Source organism: Embiotoca jacksoni, unplaced genomic scaffold, assembly GCF_022577435.1.
Source record: "Embiotoca jacksoni isolate LCO1_2020_lvr unplaced genomic scaffold, fEmbJac1.0.p SCAF_20, whole genome shotgun sequence".
NCBI classification, from domain to species: Eukaryota; Metazoa; Chordata; class Actinopteri; family Embiotocidae; genus Embiotoca; species Embiotoca jacksoni.
In genome coordinates, this window is record NW_027185341.1 from 9704456 (window position 1) to 9719997 (window position 15542).

General features: G+C 38.8%; 1 protein-coding gene across 1 annotated transcript in view; it reads left to right on the forward strand.

The window, feature by feature from the left end:
• The window catches only part of LOC138202280 (urotensin-2 receptor), a 58532-nt gene that overhangs the window by 11644 nt on the left and 31346 nt on the right, over window positions 1–15542 (forward strand). The gene's annotated exons all lie outside the window — the stretch shown is intronic.

A 15542-nucleotide genomic window follows, 5' to 3' on the forward strand; every position in this document is an offset into this window, starting at 1 on the left:
CAGCTCCATGTTTGGTCAACGGCAGCGATTTACCACTTTGAATTCCTTGTGACCTGCTTCTTTTTCAACGCAATGCCAAAGGGTTTTGTTACTGTATACTTTAGGCACATCAACCATGCTAAAATGAAAGACAAAAGTCAATTCAATTCAACTCATTGACAAAACACGATTTTCAGTGAACAAGCTGAAACAATTACAACAAAAGCCCATAGTGCCATCAAATGATTCAGGAGAGTCCTGTGGTTTTGTATTCCGTAACTTAAAAGATATCGTTTAAAGAAAATGACGGTTACTGAACCAGTAATAGTTTGTTACTTTGACAGTGCTTAAAGTGTACATAGGTAGCCTAATGGCCGTGGGATGTCACTGGGAAATGCAGCAAGCCTTCACAGAAAGAATAACCACAACATAACTCTTGTTAATTGCTTGGTTCCGTGTCTTAGCTGGCTGGCTAATGTTCTCTTCTCTTAGCCTATATCCACAAAGCAGCTGGATTTTGTTCAGATACGTAGGACTTTTGGAAAGCTGGTTGATGTGACTTGCTAACTCTTTGTTTTTTTTACACAGTTTTTCTACACATGTTTGACATATAAAATGCTTGTGTGTACAATTATGCAGCATAACTGCCGTGTAGCCTGGAGCTCGTGTCCTCTGAAGGTTGTTGCTCAGCCCAGCATCTTTAATAAGCAATCAGCTTCACCTGAAGCACTTTGAGTTGAACAAACAAGTGTGGAAACATTAAATCGGTTAAAAATATAAAAATGAGTTTTTGATTATGATGACATTTGAACAGTTTATGTGCCTGGGAGAAACACAGCGTGGGTTTTTACAGCTATTGCAGTTGGAAAACCCGCACCTGGAAAATCCTTTCATTTTCCTTCATGGTGAGAGACATGGGAGGCAAAACCAGGCAGAGTGGATTGATTTTATATCATCCTGCTGATGACTGGAATTACACACACTGTTGTTACATGACCTGGGGAGACCGTCGCAAAGATATTACTGGATTCTTTGAGCAAAAAAACTACGGTATGATTTGCTCTTTCCCTTCAAAGAAAAATGATATTGTCTCCACGGCAGATATATTTTCAGCTTACTGATACAAATGTATAAAACCAGGCAAAATTGTATCTGTTCCACACTGATATTTTATTTATTATTAATGTTTTGATTAGTGGATAGCTTCACCTCTCGTCGTCCAAAGGCTGCTTCTCACTTCTTGGCAATTTAGTGACTGTTAAAAAAAATGCAAAGGCGGCTTCAGAGAGACTTGGATTTTAAACACAGCACTTTTGGAATACATTTGCTCTTGGAAAATATATATCATTGGGTCTCTTAAAAGTATTTTAAAACGTTTTATTTCCTTTTATAGGTTTCCACACAAATCTATGTGCACTGTGTGAATTTTTACAAAAGAGTCCCTTGACATTTCATAAGTGCTGCCTAACATGTTTTTTGTGCTAAATTCGGCAGTGATGCATAACTGTTTCCTCAATAAATAGTTCTACCTGGTGACAGCTGCTTGGCAGGGCATGTGGAAGTGCCCTAACTCCAAACGCAGGCTGATAGCAGTGCATGTTTATTGCAGCACAGGCCTCACACAGGGGAAAAGAAATGGTAGGAACCAAGGATTTTTAGTAGTTAATGTGGGAAACACATACTGTATAGGCTTGTTAAATGGGGCTGGGGTTTAACATTCACCACAGAGGCAAGTATATTGAATCTCCTCTTCAACAAGCTTAATTATTCCATACATACAAAGGATGACTATTCCCAACACGGTCAGGTCTGAGATTGCCCTGAAATATGGTGCTAAAGTGTTCCAGGAAATTAACAGGGATAAAAAGGGTTGAGGACATTGCTTCAATTGCTTTCATATTTTCTGTTCATCTATGGACACTTTGCGCTTCAATGTCAAATATCTGTAAAATATAAGGCTCACAAGAACAGTGTGTGGATTTTAAAGGAAAACCTTAGAGTGGGGTATTATACATGATAAAACAGACAATGAGGACTGTGACTACTATGAAGAACTCCTATATGTAACATGTTCTAAAAAAACAGCAATTCATCTCCCATTTTCATTGTTGTGATGGCAGGTTGAAATGCTTGCCCTTTTCCTTCCAAATAAAGAGAGGAAATTAGTCAGAAAATGATGTCGGATATTTTTCATAGAAGAACAAATTATTATTTCCCTTTGCCAGTTTTTCCTTGATAGAAAAAAAGTTAATAATGTATTCAAGAAAGAAAAACTAACTATGACGGTCCATTTGTACATACCCCTATACATTATTCATTATCTTTAAAATAGTGTCTTTCAGGGATTTTATGGGAATGAATGTTGATTTTGCTCCAAGGAAAAATCCTCTAGTGCCTTTGGGCTGTTAAGTTTTAAAAACAGAAGGAAAAAAAATAGAAATGGAAGGGAAAAGAAAAACTTACAACTTTAACTGTTTCATTTAAAGTATATTTAGGCACCCTGCTCTGTGAATGGCAATGTCAGTTTGTTTTTTGTTCACAGCATCATACTTCATCTGGGTAGTGCTTTGGGCTGTTTCCAGTTTCCAGCAGATCAATTAGCTGAGTGATTTTTGAAACCAATTACAGAAATTACAGAAAAACAAGACTTACTATTTGGACTCTATATATATCTTTTTTGGAATCTCTCCCAGCTCTTAACATTTATGGACAACTTCTTGTGTATGCTTCTTCTTAGCTTATTTCAAAGTTGGTCAACAGTTGACATAAACACATGCATTCATCAAAAGCTTACCAGTTTAGCATTGTACTGCCACAACTGTTAGAGTTACGATGGACACTTTAAAACAAAAAAAATGTAATTCGGTGTGGTGGTACCGTAAATATGATCCTTTCTATTCAACCCCTTCTTCTCCATTGTCAAAACCTGACAGATGCATTAATCTAAATGCAATTTGACAGTTTGGTCAGAGGTGAGTAGTTTTGGCTAATGTAGCCTTCAGCTACTGGCGTCAAGCAGATGTAAAGAGCAGGAGCAGGTGTGAAAATTGAATTTCTTTCGAACTCCACATCTCCAGATTTTTGTTTTCATTGTTAAACGTGTCTTCAAACCCAGCTGAGTCACGACATTGAGACTTTGTATAGCTTCCTGTGGAGCCACAAATGGCTTTAAAAACCTTTTTCACATGTGCAGTCGTACTACCCATTGAGAGCATAAAATGGAAGTAATATCCATGCGCGGAAAATTAGGCCAATGCAGAAGTACCGTATTATGCAATACCACTGAGGGCCACTAGGGTCTGGCTTCAAAAAAAGCTCTCGACTCCCTTTCAAAAAGTCATTATGTTTTCAATAGCTAAACTGACTCCCTCTGAACAGTCTCCAGGTGGCCCTTCTGAAAATAATTTCATATTTCATTAGTTATTAGGCTTCAAAGAGGGGTATGTTTGGGGGTGTGCATGGTTTGACTACCAGGCCTGAGGTATTTTTAGGTTACTGGCATAGGTAGGTGGGTTCAGTGTCCTCAGGTTCTCAGTCAGATTGAGTCAGGTTTACTCCTCGTTCCTTCTCAGTTTGTCCAAATATGGTCACATCGGGCTCCAAAAATAACCCCAGATGGCAAAAGCCAAAATGCCCGAGGCTTCAAAACGGCACTTCAAAACCCAGTAGGTGACGCTATGTTTGGTTGCCACTTGGCGCTAGACAACAATCATAAACAGACTGATGCAAATCTTTGGCATTCCCCTTTAACACAATTTCATGTGGTTATGAATCAGTGTTCATTGTGTAAAGTGCAAATATCAGCATGCCAAAGGTTGAACATCGTGAACATGAATCTGCTAATTATCAACATGATGATTTCATACTGACATAACAACAATTCTAGGAGCTTTTTTGCCAAAGTACAGCCAGTAAACTAAATTCATAACAAATGCCAAAGTTAAATAAGTGTCCAAGGATGTGTATGGTTGGTGCACTTAGCTGTTGACATAAATCTTCAGGGCTATGGAATCATTCTTTTCTTAATAAATTCATGGCATCTACGTGCAGCTATTGACAAATGTTAGCCCATAAAAGCCCCAGAGATCAAACGAGAGAATCCTTGACCGCTATTAGAGCCGGTCATGACATAATCATTCCCTCACAGACCAGACACTCTCCAACTTTAATTATGATTGCTTTAATCCCATGTCTTGAGCTGCGTACATCAGCCTTACTTAAAAGCCATCGTCGTCTGTAGCAGCCTGTGCCAGAGCATGTTATAGAAACACTGATAGACGACTCATTAACTTCGTTATCATCTTGTAACCTTTTTTTCCCATAGTGCTTCTGTCTCAGCTGCCAAATGGAATAGCACTTGAACTGAGGGGTCGTCGCTTGGCAGAATCGAGCAGAGGTCACCTCTGGAAATGTCATCCAGAAATCCACACTAATTCTTTCCCTTTCACTCATGACACTGAAAGGACTATTGATCTCCCTGATTACATTGACTTTGCTCATTTTGGGAAGTGGAAATGGGAATTGCTGTTCTTCTCTTGTCACAGGTGAGAGGAAGCTTTGCCAGTAATAGCTATGGGCTGTATTGTCTGGGAAAGTCCTCGCTGTGATCAATAAGCACCTTGACTCACCCTCTTCTGCTGTTCAACTAGATTATATGGGGAGCAGGACTGATCAAGTGCCTCTTTTTTCTTAGGAAGGTTGGTGTTTCTGTTCCAACCCTCATTTAGAAAGATCTTAAGATGATGAAACATGGTCTCTACTGATGATTTAATGCACATAAATGTATTACATGTACTCCCCCCCCCCTTTTGTGTCAAACTTTATCTTCATTAGATTAGAATTATAAATCTCAGCACTTGACTCAAAGGAACTCATGCATCATGTTTTGTTTTTTTTCCAGATTCCATTCAGACACCTCATGAATTGGAACATGAGTGACAGTTTGTGCACAGTTTAGCAAAGTAAGCATGCAGGAAAGAAGGATAAGAAAACCCAGCAGGGTACAGCGAGTGGCAGTTTTTAATTTCCAGAGTTTCCGTTTAGTGCTTTAAGGGCTTTAACCTTGAACTGTTTTCAAAAGAGCTTTTCTCATTTGAATGTTAGATGAGTTGACGAGTTTCCTGCAGCTCTACACATTAGTGAGGTCGAGACCTCACTAATATCAAGCACCCCGAGATGACTTTTGGTGATTTGGTGCTGTGTAAATAAAATTTAATTTAATTCTCATATGGTTCATATACAGTCCGCTTCCACAGGCAGTTTGTAACCCCGCTCAGACGCAGTACCCTCAGAGTAAACTGATTTACCCTTGAAGGGACACATGGAGAAAGAAATATTGAAAAAATATTAGATTTTTTCCTTTAAAACAAGACAGTTAATCTCTGTCATCAACACAGGACCACATAAGGACCTAATTGTATTGGACTTAACTTTAACTAAATTACATAAAACGTATTTATGCTATTTCCTGGTTGGTAATTCAGTTTTTACAAGATGGTATCAATCGGTAAGATAAGGTTGCTGTAGAAACCTACCTCACTGTACCGAGACCATACTGAGCCGTAGTGCAGTGCGACAGCATCGCTACAGAAAAACAGTGGGAAAACATTAAACCCGCAAAACCCTGCTTGCATTGTGTGTGCATTACGATTGCAGAACGTCTTGCTTTTCATCTCGGTGCCCATATTATCAGGTCAGAGCAGCCCAACAGCCTGCGCGAGACGCACACGAGTGGCACGCCTCGCTGCTGCGGCGCGACATCTAGAGTTTTGGTCTCGCGCCTACTTTTCATCTGTGATGCCTGCTGTTCCCAACAAAAGTAGACCGTAAAAAAGATATGTGATCACATGTAATATATAGTCATAGCAGAAACCCATCGGAGGCTCTATTTATATTATTTCGAGAATTAACAAGTTGCAATCTCCCTTTCTGTGTATGTATGTGTGTGTGTGCGTGTGTGTGTGTGTGTGTGTGTGTTGGTGTGTATCACATGACTGCTTTTTCGTTAAAACTCATCACTTGTCCGACTTAAAACATTTGATTCATAATGGCCATTATTAAAGGGAAACTCCGTGTCGACAGATCGGGCTGGCAGTGGCAGCGCTGCAGCAGACACGCTGCAGCAGACACGCTGCAGCAGACACGCTTGCAGCGTGGACACACCATCGTGCGGGCAGTGTGTCCTCAGGCGTTACACTTCGGATCTGAAGTGTTAAAGACATGGTGGCTAAAGTCATACCTAACCATTTTTATTTAACACTTAAAGCCCAGATTATCCCCTTGGATGCAATAAACCTTCAAGCACTCCAGGGAAGTGTTTCCAGCTGCTACTGGGAGGATTTCCAACTTCTGGAGTCAAAATGAAGGCAAAGACTAATAACAATGAGGAGTGGGAAGATAGAGAGGCTGAGATTACGGTATACATTTTACCAGAAAGATGAGGACAGGTGAGTGCTCTTCATTTTTTTTAATGTGTTCTTGTGTCATGAAAAAGTGATGTAAAAGGAATGAAGGAGGCACAAAATAGATTCGACGAGAAGACGAGAGAATAGATGGAATTTCTGGGTCAGTGAGGAATAGATGTGTGTGTTTATAGTCCTCGGGTCCTCTGCCGCACACATGCTTGTAAATACTTATCCTCTGACCCTAGATTTAGGTGTCTGGCACCTGCACACAATTTAACATCACAGACTAGAGGGCAATAAAACCCACTTGCTCCTTTTAATCCACGTCTACTGTATTGAACGACCCCAACACCTCTTGCTGTTTCCCTTTGTGTGCCTGTCCTCCTCTAAAAAAAAATAATGATTTGTGTATTTGTGTATAAAAACAGAATGACACAGCTCAGTGGAAGGTTCAGCAGTTTTTACTTTTTTTTTTACTTTCTCTCATCTCTTAACAGAATTTGCGAGTTGAACCGTGAAACGTCTCGCCGCAGCGATGTCAATCAATGTGAATTATTATTGTGCCTCATAACAGCAGTAAATGGAACTGCAGAGCTATCAGTTTTTCACCTCACGGGCTGCCACCCTGGGACGGTTGCTGACCTTGTAAAATGAGTGATGTACCTTTTAAAACAACTGAGATTGATTGATTGTGTAGAATAGTGTCCACTGGCAGTAAACATTTGAAACATCCTCTCTTTTATCAACACGCTGCCAAAACAGAAGCCTGCTGCTGAATGATTCTGCAAAAACCCTGACAATGTCTTCTGTTTAATGTATATACATATATACATATATACATGTACCTGCCATGTCATGAAATATTGATACTAAATGGTTTACTGCAAATATATTTTAATTGTTTTTCGTGCTATATTTTTCAGTACACGTAACAACTTTAAGTATGGTTAAATAAATATCTCCACATTTTGGGAATTATTTGCTGTCTAGCTAAGATTTAAATAAGAAGACTGATACTGTTCTGTACACGATATGAAGCTTCAGCCAGTGGCTGCTTAGCTTAGCTTAGCGTAAAGACTAGAAGCAGGGCGACACAACGAGCCTGACTCTTGTCAAAAAGTAAATACACTTGAAAAAACCTTTAGAGCTCACAAATTAATGTAGTATGTTTAGTTTAGTTAATTTACAGTCAGTAAGTTCCTGTGTGGTGGCCTCACTGTGATGACAATACTTCAGGAAGTCCTTTTTTTGGTCAATTTCTCTTAGTCTTTTTTTTTGTTACTATTTCCTACGCTAATTTTAATTGATATTTAGCATTCAGATATGAGAGTGGTTGGCCCAAATCTGCCAGACCATTGCTTGCAGCTTTAGTTTTCTGGGCTGTGATTATTATCTGGAAACCCTGTTTGCATTGAGGATTGCAGAGCTACTTCGAATGGCAGACCAATCAGCGACCATTGTGACTGACTAATCTTGTATGTTCAGTCCAAACGGTGGTCAATGGCTGGGTCTAGGGAGTGGAATAGATTTATCTTAAAAGCAGATATGGGAACTTCTGTAAAGCATTCCTTTTTATGATCAAGTTTTGCAGGCACTGGACTTGATATGGGTAATGGGTGCCTTAAATATGAGTCAGGATGTAATAACTTTCCTTAACATTAATGAAGACAAAAAGGAGTCCTGTACTTGTACACCCAACAACCACCAATTAGTAGTATGTATGTGACGAGCTGGTCACAGATTATAGCTGCTGATGCTATGAGGTAGAATAATCAACATGCTTGCTTAATAAATAGGGTTATAGTTAGCTGTGTTCTGATCATTTATCATGATGCAGCATTAATTTCCATGGTGTCCATTTTCCAAAATGTGAGTATAATTTTATGCCTTTGGCATTATGTTTTTGGGTTGTCCATCCCTCCCATTATTGTGAAAGTGATATCTCTAAAACAAAAATCCTTGAATGTTATCGATCGAAGGTCAAGGTCACGTCCTTCCTATCAGTCAGTCTCATTCTCTTTAAAGCCTTCTCTCAGGAACGAGTTGAGGGAATTTCTTTGAATTTTAAACAAACATTCACTTCCACCGAGAAACTGATTAGATATTAGTGGTCAAAGGTCACTGTGACCTCTCAAAACATGCCATAACTCAAGACTAATTTCATGTTGATGATGTGTGTGAAGCACATGTTTTAGAACTTGTAGCTTTGAGAAAACGTCTATATTTGAAGCATTGTCCACTGTCAATCAGCTTTAATGGCCAAGCAAGTGAACACATTTACGAACAGTATATTATATGAACAGATTGACTGTTGGAGCAGGGAAGGAACCTCGAGGCTGTAATTCTAGTCTGACAGTAAAAAAAAAGAACAGAACGTTCCATCAACAAGTTTCTTCTGCCCAGAAAAACTGGCAGTCCACTGTCTATCCAAATATAGATATTTGCTGTGTTGAAGCCTCATAAATATAGTAGCATATTGTATACCTGTTCTAATTCAAAGACCATGCACTGTATGCAACACGTATGCCAAGTCGGGATATTTCCGAGAAGCCTATTCTAAAACTATATGACACTTCCAGATATGAAAAGAAAAGGCACACATGCACAACTTTCACCACACAAACTTGTACTAACACTATTGACATTGACAGAGTAGACTTTATAGATTATGTCTTATATTAAAAAATAACCACAGTTGAGCAATAATACAGGCCTCAGTATATATTTTCTGCTTAACAGCTGATAATAACAACAATTGTAATAGCTTGATTTGTCAAACAGTTTTTTGAACATAAAGGATATCATTGGATTAAAATAGAAGACAGGGAGACGGCAAGGAAAAGTTAGAATATACAATGAGGATGAAGAAGTAAAATTAAAACAGTGAAGAAAATCTAAAATTTTGATGATTTTCAGGCAAGTTCAGGATGTTCTTTTTGTTTTTTTGTGCAAACCTGTTTCCAAATAAGTTGGGACACTGTCTAAAATGTAAATAAAAACTAAATACAATGATTTCAATGGCAGCAACAAGTCTCTAAAAAGTTGGGACAGGGGCAATAAAACACTGGAAAAGTTGTATAATGCTAAAAAAAAACAAAAAAAAAACACATGCAATCTCACAATTAATTAGGTTAAGTGGCAACAGATTAGTAACATTATTGGTTGTAAAAAGAGCATTTCAGAGAGGCAGAGTCTCAGCAGTGAAGATGGGGAGAGTTGAATGATTTCCAAGCAGATTTATAGACATTTATTTAGAATTGACATCACTGATAATAATATATTGATAAAATGTAAGCGACAATGGATCTAAAAATATGTTTAACATGTCTCTGTGTTCAGATTTGTCTGAGTTGTGACTTTGAGAGGGAATTGGCTCCATTAATTGTGTGTTAAGAAACAGGTCAAACTTCAGACACAGATCAGCTTCATGGTCAACATACTGACCTGTCATTGTAGAAAAAGCAAGTTGGTAACTAATAACCTTGTTGACAGCTCCATGCTATTTAACTGCCCTTGTACACCATAACAGAACACGATTACTGGCGCACCTTAACACAAGCGGTATTAATGCTGTTAGTTCCACGTGTGCATTTCCTGTGGCCTGTGTTGTCCTTGAAAGTAAATTGTAGTTTTTCCTTGTATATTTGTCCATGAGATGACATGGTTGAGTCCTGACCAAGATTTTCAAGTTTCCCTGAGATCATGGCAGAACGGTTGCATTATTTATAAAAGTATTCATCTGAATCTTGTGCGTTCAGCACTATAAAAGCCTCCCGAAGGCCAGGGGGGGTTAAGATCTGATACCTTCATACGTCTTTCCCTGGCTGTGGGAGAACATTTTGATCATGTATCTGAGACCAGGCCGACTCTAAATGACAAGGATGCATTATTTAAACCATTCTGAAATAAAGTGCTCCCTGTTTCCTTCTCCAGACTGCACTGGATTCCTTTCACACTGCTGCACCTGCTGTGAATCCCTTTTTTCCCCAATCATCTCTCTCTCTGTTCCAGCTGCCCATCTTGCATGTCTCCGTCTCCCCATCCAAACACAGGAAATAGACCGTTGATTGACAGGTGTTCAACAGAGAAACCAAGAAGAATTGACCGGGTATCCTTGGGAACGGAAAGATCTTCCACTACAGTAAACTGAGAACTATTTGTTTGTGTGTGGCCTGTTTTGGAGGGATCCACACTCTGCGGGGGCTAATCTGGTGCCATAAATCACAGTCACGTAACGGCCATAAAAAGCTGATACGATCAACAGGATGTCTGGATGTGTGCTCACAGAACAGCCTACAAGCGTAATCTAACTCTGCAACTTTCTCTCTCTCTGTCTCAGCCACTTATACTTTATGGCCAAACATATGTCGACAAAGTGCAGCGTCAAAATCCTAATTGATATTGAGGAAGTAGAAATGTGGTCGAACAGACAACCAAACTTTTCTCCTATTTTAACAAAAATAATTGAAAAACTTTCAAAATTGACTTAATTAATCAACCTTCAACTATTTTTCTTCATCATAAACTATTGTGTAATTACATGTTTATCAGTTTCATGTCATGTTGGAGGATATCTTGCTCAGATCATAGAAAATCAGTAAAACAAAAACTTTTTTGTAAATAAAAAAAATTATTTAAAGTTAAAACTATGGTAGTCAAATATAGCTGTCAAATCCAAACAACAACAAAACACAAACAGCAATACTGGCTGCATGGTTTCCTGTTGATCTTTACTAATTAGCAAGTGGCAACCTCTGGGGCTGAAACATGAAGCCAACATAGTAGTGCCAAAAACTGCAGTACTTCTAATGGCCATTTGGGCCTGGCTCCAAAAGCAAGTCAACCCCCAGACACCCTCATGTTAAAATGACCAACTTTAAAGCAGAAATACACATGTATAAAAAACTGTTTTAGTCTCTATAGCTAATTTCCCTGTTCATGACAGCTCTACAGGGTGTGAATCTTTATGTAACTCACCCAACTAAATTGCATGACTGCTTAAAGTGTGGAGATTCTTTAAGGTATTGATGGATACCATTACAGTTGGCGAGCAGCCGACAGGTTTCAACCACAGACTGTCAGCCAGAGCCATAAAGACAGAGATGCTGTATGGTGCTGGTTTCAGCAACCAGGCTCCATTTGTCCCACCTCAGCTCCACCAACTCACCACCTCTTTACCTATTTTTTTAAATAGACGGATATAAGGCAGTCAGGCACTGCAAAGTTGACAATGACCTGAGCTTGAACGGAAATCTATGGGTGACATCACGGAGGCTCCATCCATCCATCCATCCATCCATCCATCCATCCATCCATCCATCCATCCATCCATCCATCCATCCATCCATCATTTTGTTCTTTTGTTCACTTTTCATTTATCGATTTATTCTATAATTAATCTGCTAATATAGTGTATGGTTTACCTACAGCAAAAAACAAAACAAAAAAAACAAAACCTTCTACTTTGTGACACCCTCCCTCCCAAATAATTGTCATACAGTCCCTTACCAGAACGACCAGTTGCCCTGTCTCCTCTTCTTTTGTTTTATTTATTTTTTTGCTCCCATGCTCTATCTGTCCTTTTTCACCTCTTTTTTCACCCTCCTTCATGCTGCTGTCTAAAAGAGTTGACTGTGCTGTAATCCCCCTGTTTAGTGAAGTGTTAATGCCTCGGAGACAGAATACAAATTTAGCGTTGCCCTTGCTGTGTCACCTCAAGTCAGCAAATAATGGAATCAAAAGTTATCCATCAAATAGAAACATCCAATATGTTGCTAGTAAAGAATTAAATGGAAAGAGTGTTTCGTCTGGGATTAGAAATGTCCTCTGAATCATAATGAGAAGCTGATGGCCGTATTAAAAACATTCCAGCCAATGTGTGTATCTGTATAGTTTCCTTTTACCCTAATCGTTTGTGGTTCTGAGCCAAATCCAACAACAAGTTGACCTTATCAGCATTATGTGGGGCAGATTTTTACAACAACCTGGAAACCTTGAGGCGTGCAGGTGTTGGAAGTGTAGCACAGAGACCTTGAGCCATGCTGACTCAAGAGTATCAAACCGTATTTTGCTGACTACACATCCCCACATCGAAGAAGCCATTGTTGGTATCTAATCTAGCCACAAAACTGAAATTTCAGTCATGTTCCTGAGCCGCACTGTGCACAACATCCCGCCAGAAGTCCCCATTTGAATATCAGGGCCGGGAACGATCTCGTTGACAGCAATTTCTTGTCATAATCAGTTCTTGACTATGTCAAACACAACAAGTTAAATTAAAGTTGATATTAAAGCAGATAGTACAAAAAGACTAATAATGAAAGGGCAGTTAATATGTAGAAGGAAATTAACCACTTTAAATAGAAAATCAAAACTGCTGAATTGACAATTGTAATACATTAAAAAAAATTAAAGCTGAAAATTAACTGAAATATAAAAAGGCCCTTTTTTATTCTTTTGTGAGAAGTGGATTGATTTGAAGGCTGTGAGCTGCCCATTGTGAAATCCAGGTTATCACCACCATCGCCAGGCCTTTGTACAATAAAGCAATCATGACTCTACCATTAATTCACTCTTTATATTGGCTGCATTTAAAGTGGATTTCCATCAGTCTGATTTTGTGAATGTGTGTTAACTGGAAAATAACTTCTGTGGGAGTCAAAATTTCATCATAAATAATAATAATGACAGAGAATTGCAAAGTAGGATCATAAGATTCAGCTTCAACTTTATTATCATTGCACAGAGTACAAGTACTAGGACATAAATGTATAGCCTAGTCGATCATGAATCTGCTTTAATCTGTACAGCATTTACACACATGGACAGACATGTGAATAATATCGTGTACAGAAAATAGAAATATAGAACATTTCTCGATATCAAGATGACAAAAGGACTTCCTGATTGAATTTTATTTTATATAAATCACTTACAGGGTCAGAGTCAATTTGACCAAATTTGTTCAATTTTGATGAACTGTCATCCATAAATTTGACGACCAGCATGCATAGACTGTACATACAAAAATATGTAACTCCCTGGTTCAAAAGTGAAGCCAATGCATAACTGCCTTAAGATATCACAGAGGGCCGCTAGGGGCTGTGTCCAAAATCAGTTCTCTGGCGGTCCATCTGAAAATATTTACAATAATAATCAGACTTTAGGGTCTCAGAGAGGAATATTTGGGTGTGTATCTGGTTTGATTAAAATGGCGTATGGGTGCAGTCAGGCTCCCCGTATTGGTGGTGTGCTGGCATCTTTGGGTTCTCAGTCAGAACCACCCCATTCCCTTCTGATCCCCACCACTCTACTAAAGTTAGATGAAACATTTGAGATAAAAGTGTGCATCGGTGTTGGTTCTCAAGTCTCTTCAGAGGAAAGTGGAAGAAGACCAGGAGGGTTGTGAATTGAACAAATTCTCCCATCCTCTTAGCACTGTTATCAGCAAAGCCTGCAGCCCAGGGACATTTGCTTTTCCGACTCCTTCTAAGAAACTCCTTCTCTTTTCTTCCTCTCATCATTTTTTAAGCAGATTTGCAGTTGAAACAACCAGTGAACTCCATCCAGCCAAAATCCCATATCAATTTGTGGATTCCATCTTTGCCAAAATCAATGGTCTTGTAGTGTATATCCAGCTTTATTACTGCACCTCTTAACCCTGCCTGCATTTTCCATGCTCATGCCTTATTTATCTCTGAGTCAAAGGCGTTTGAGCTGTTTGAATTAATCAGTAGATGTGCCTAATTAACAGATCCAAAGTGTGTGGTACAGTGTTATCTGTACAGTCTTGTACAGTACAACACACTGCCTAACATTTTCTAATTAGAACGTCATGTTATTATCATTATTAGTGTTACTATTGTTCATACACCAATATTTTTAAAGTTGTGTTAACTTGTTTCTTTTAAGTGTTTCGGGAACAGCAAAACAAACACAGTACTGGTATTTCATCACTTTACAAGTTTATATGATTAACATTTTAGTCTATTTATGTCATGCTTCCTGTATTATATTGTAGCTCTCAACCCCTGCATCTTGGTTTGCTTCATTTTCTGTCCTTTTTATGATTGTCCCCTGATTAGTTTCAGCTGTCCCTCATTTTCCTGCTCTCCCCAGTGTATTTATTCTGTGTGTTTCCCTCTCTGAGTGTCAGTTCGTCCATTTCCGTCTCAATGTTTTTTTGGATCTTAGTCTCATCTTCATGTCTGTTCCTTGTCTATGTGTTGGACTGTGCTTTTGAACTCAACCCCAGCCAGCTCTGTGTTGAGTAAAACTTTTGTTTGCTTGAGCCTTCGCCCTCTGTCTTGTTTTTGTGTCCTTTCCATCATTGAACATTTATAAAAAATATACACATCCAGTGAACTCAGGAAAACATTAACAGGCTTTTTGGAGTCGGGACACAATGTATTGACTGAAATCTAATATTCACTCTACTTTTTGCTCAGTTTTGGTCTCCACTTAAACTTAAGGAAACTATTTGGCTGTTAAATGCGCCACTGTGTTCACAAGCTTGTTGCTGACTGCCTGCTGTTTGGCGCCGAGCAAAAGGGGTCTATTGGAAGATTTTCTGCAAAACTGAGAAGATCTGAAAAGTTAGTTTCTATTTCTCTCTGGATTTATGAATTTAAGTGAGCCTTTACACATTACCAAACAGTGTTCATATTACCGAGGGTTAATATCAAATTGTATTAGTGCAGCTTTAAACCTGATGATGGCACTAAATGAAAAGTTAGGTGACCCCCAAGGTCAATACAGTTTAGTGTTGAATGGGGAACATATTTCATGGCTATCCATCCATTGTTGAAACTGTCAAACTCATGGTGGCAAAAGACACCGCCACTCACCAAAGTCATTAGAACACTGTACAGTACATTATGAAGGAAACTTAAAAAAAAAAAAAAATCAATATTCTTCTGGTCCCTTCAGTTGAGTTTCAATCTTTACACGCTGAAATAAAAACTTGAAGTTATGAACTGGAGGCCATGAATGTTTGAAGAAAGGTTTATGGCAAATAAATCTTTGTGATCGCTGTGATATTTCAGTCTGGGCCTAAGGCGTAAAATGACCTGCCAGTCCCAAACTGCTGTATCCAGAAAAGTTACAAAGAAGTTCAAACTTCTGTCAAGGTGAATATGAGTCCGCTAAGGCCCATATAAG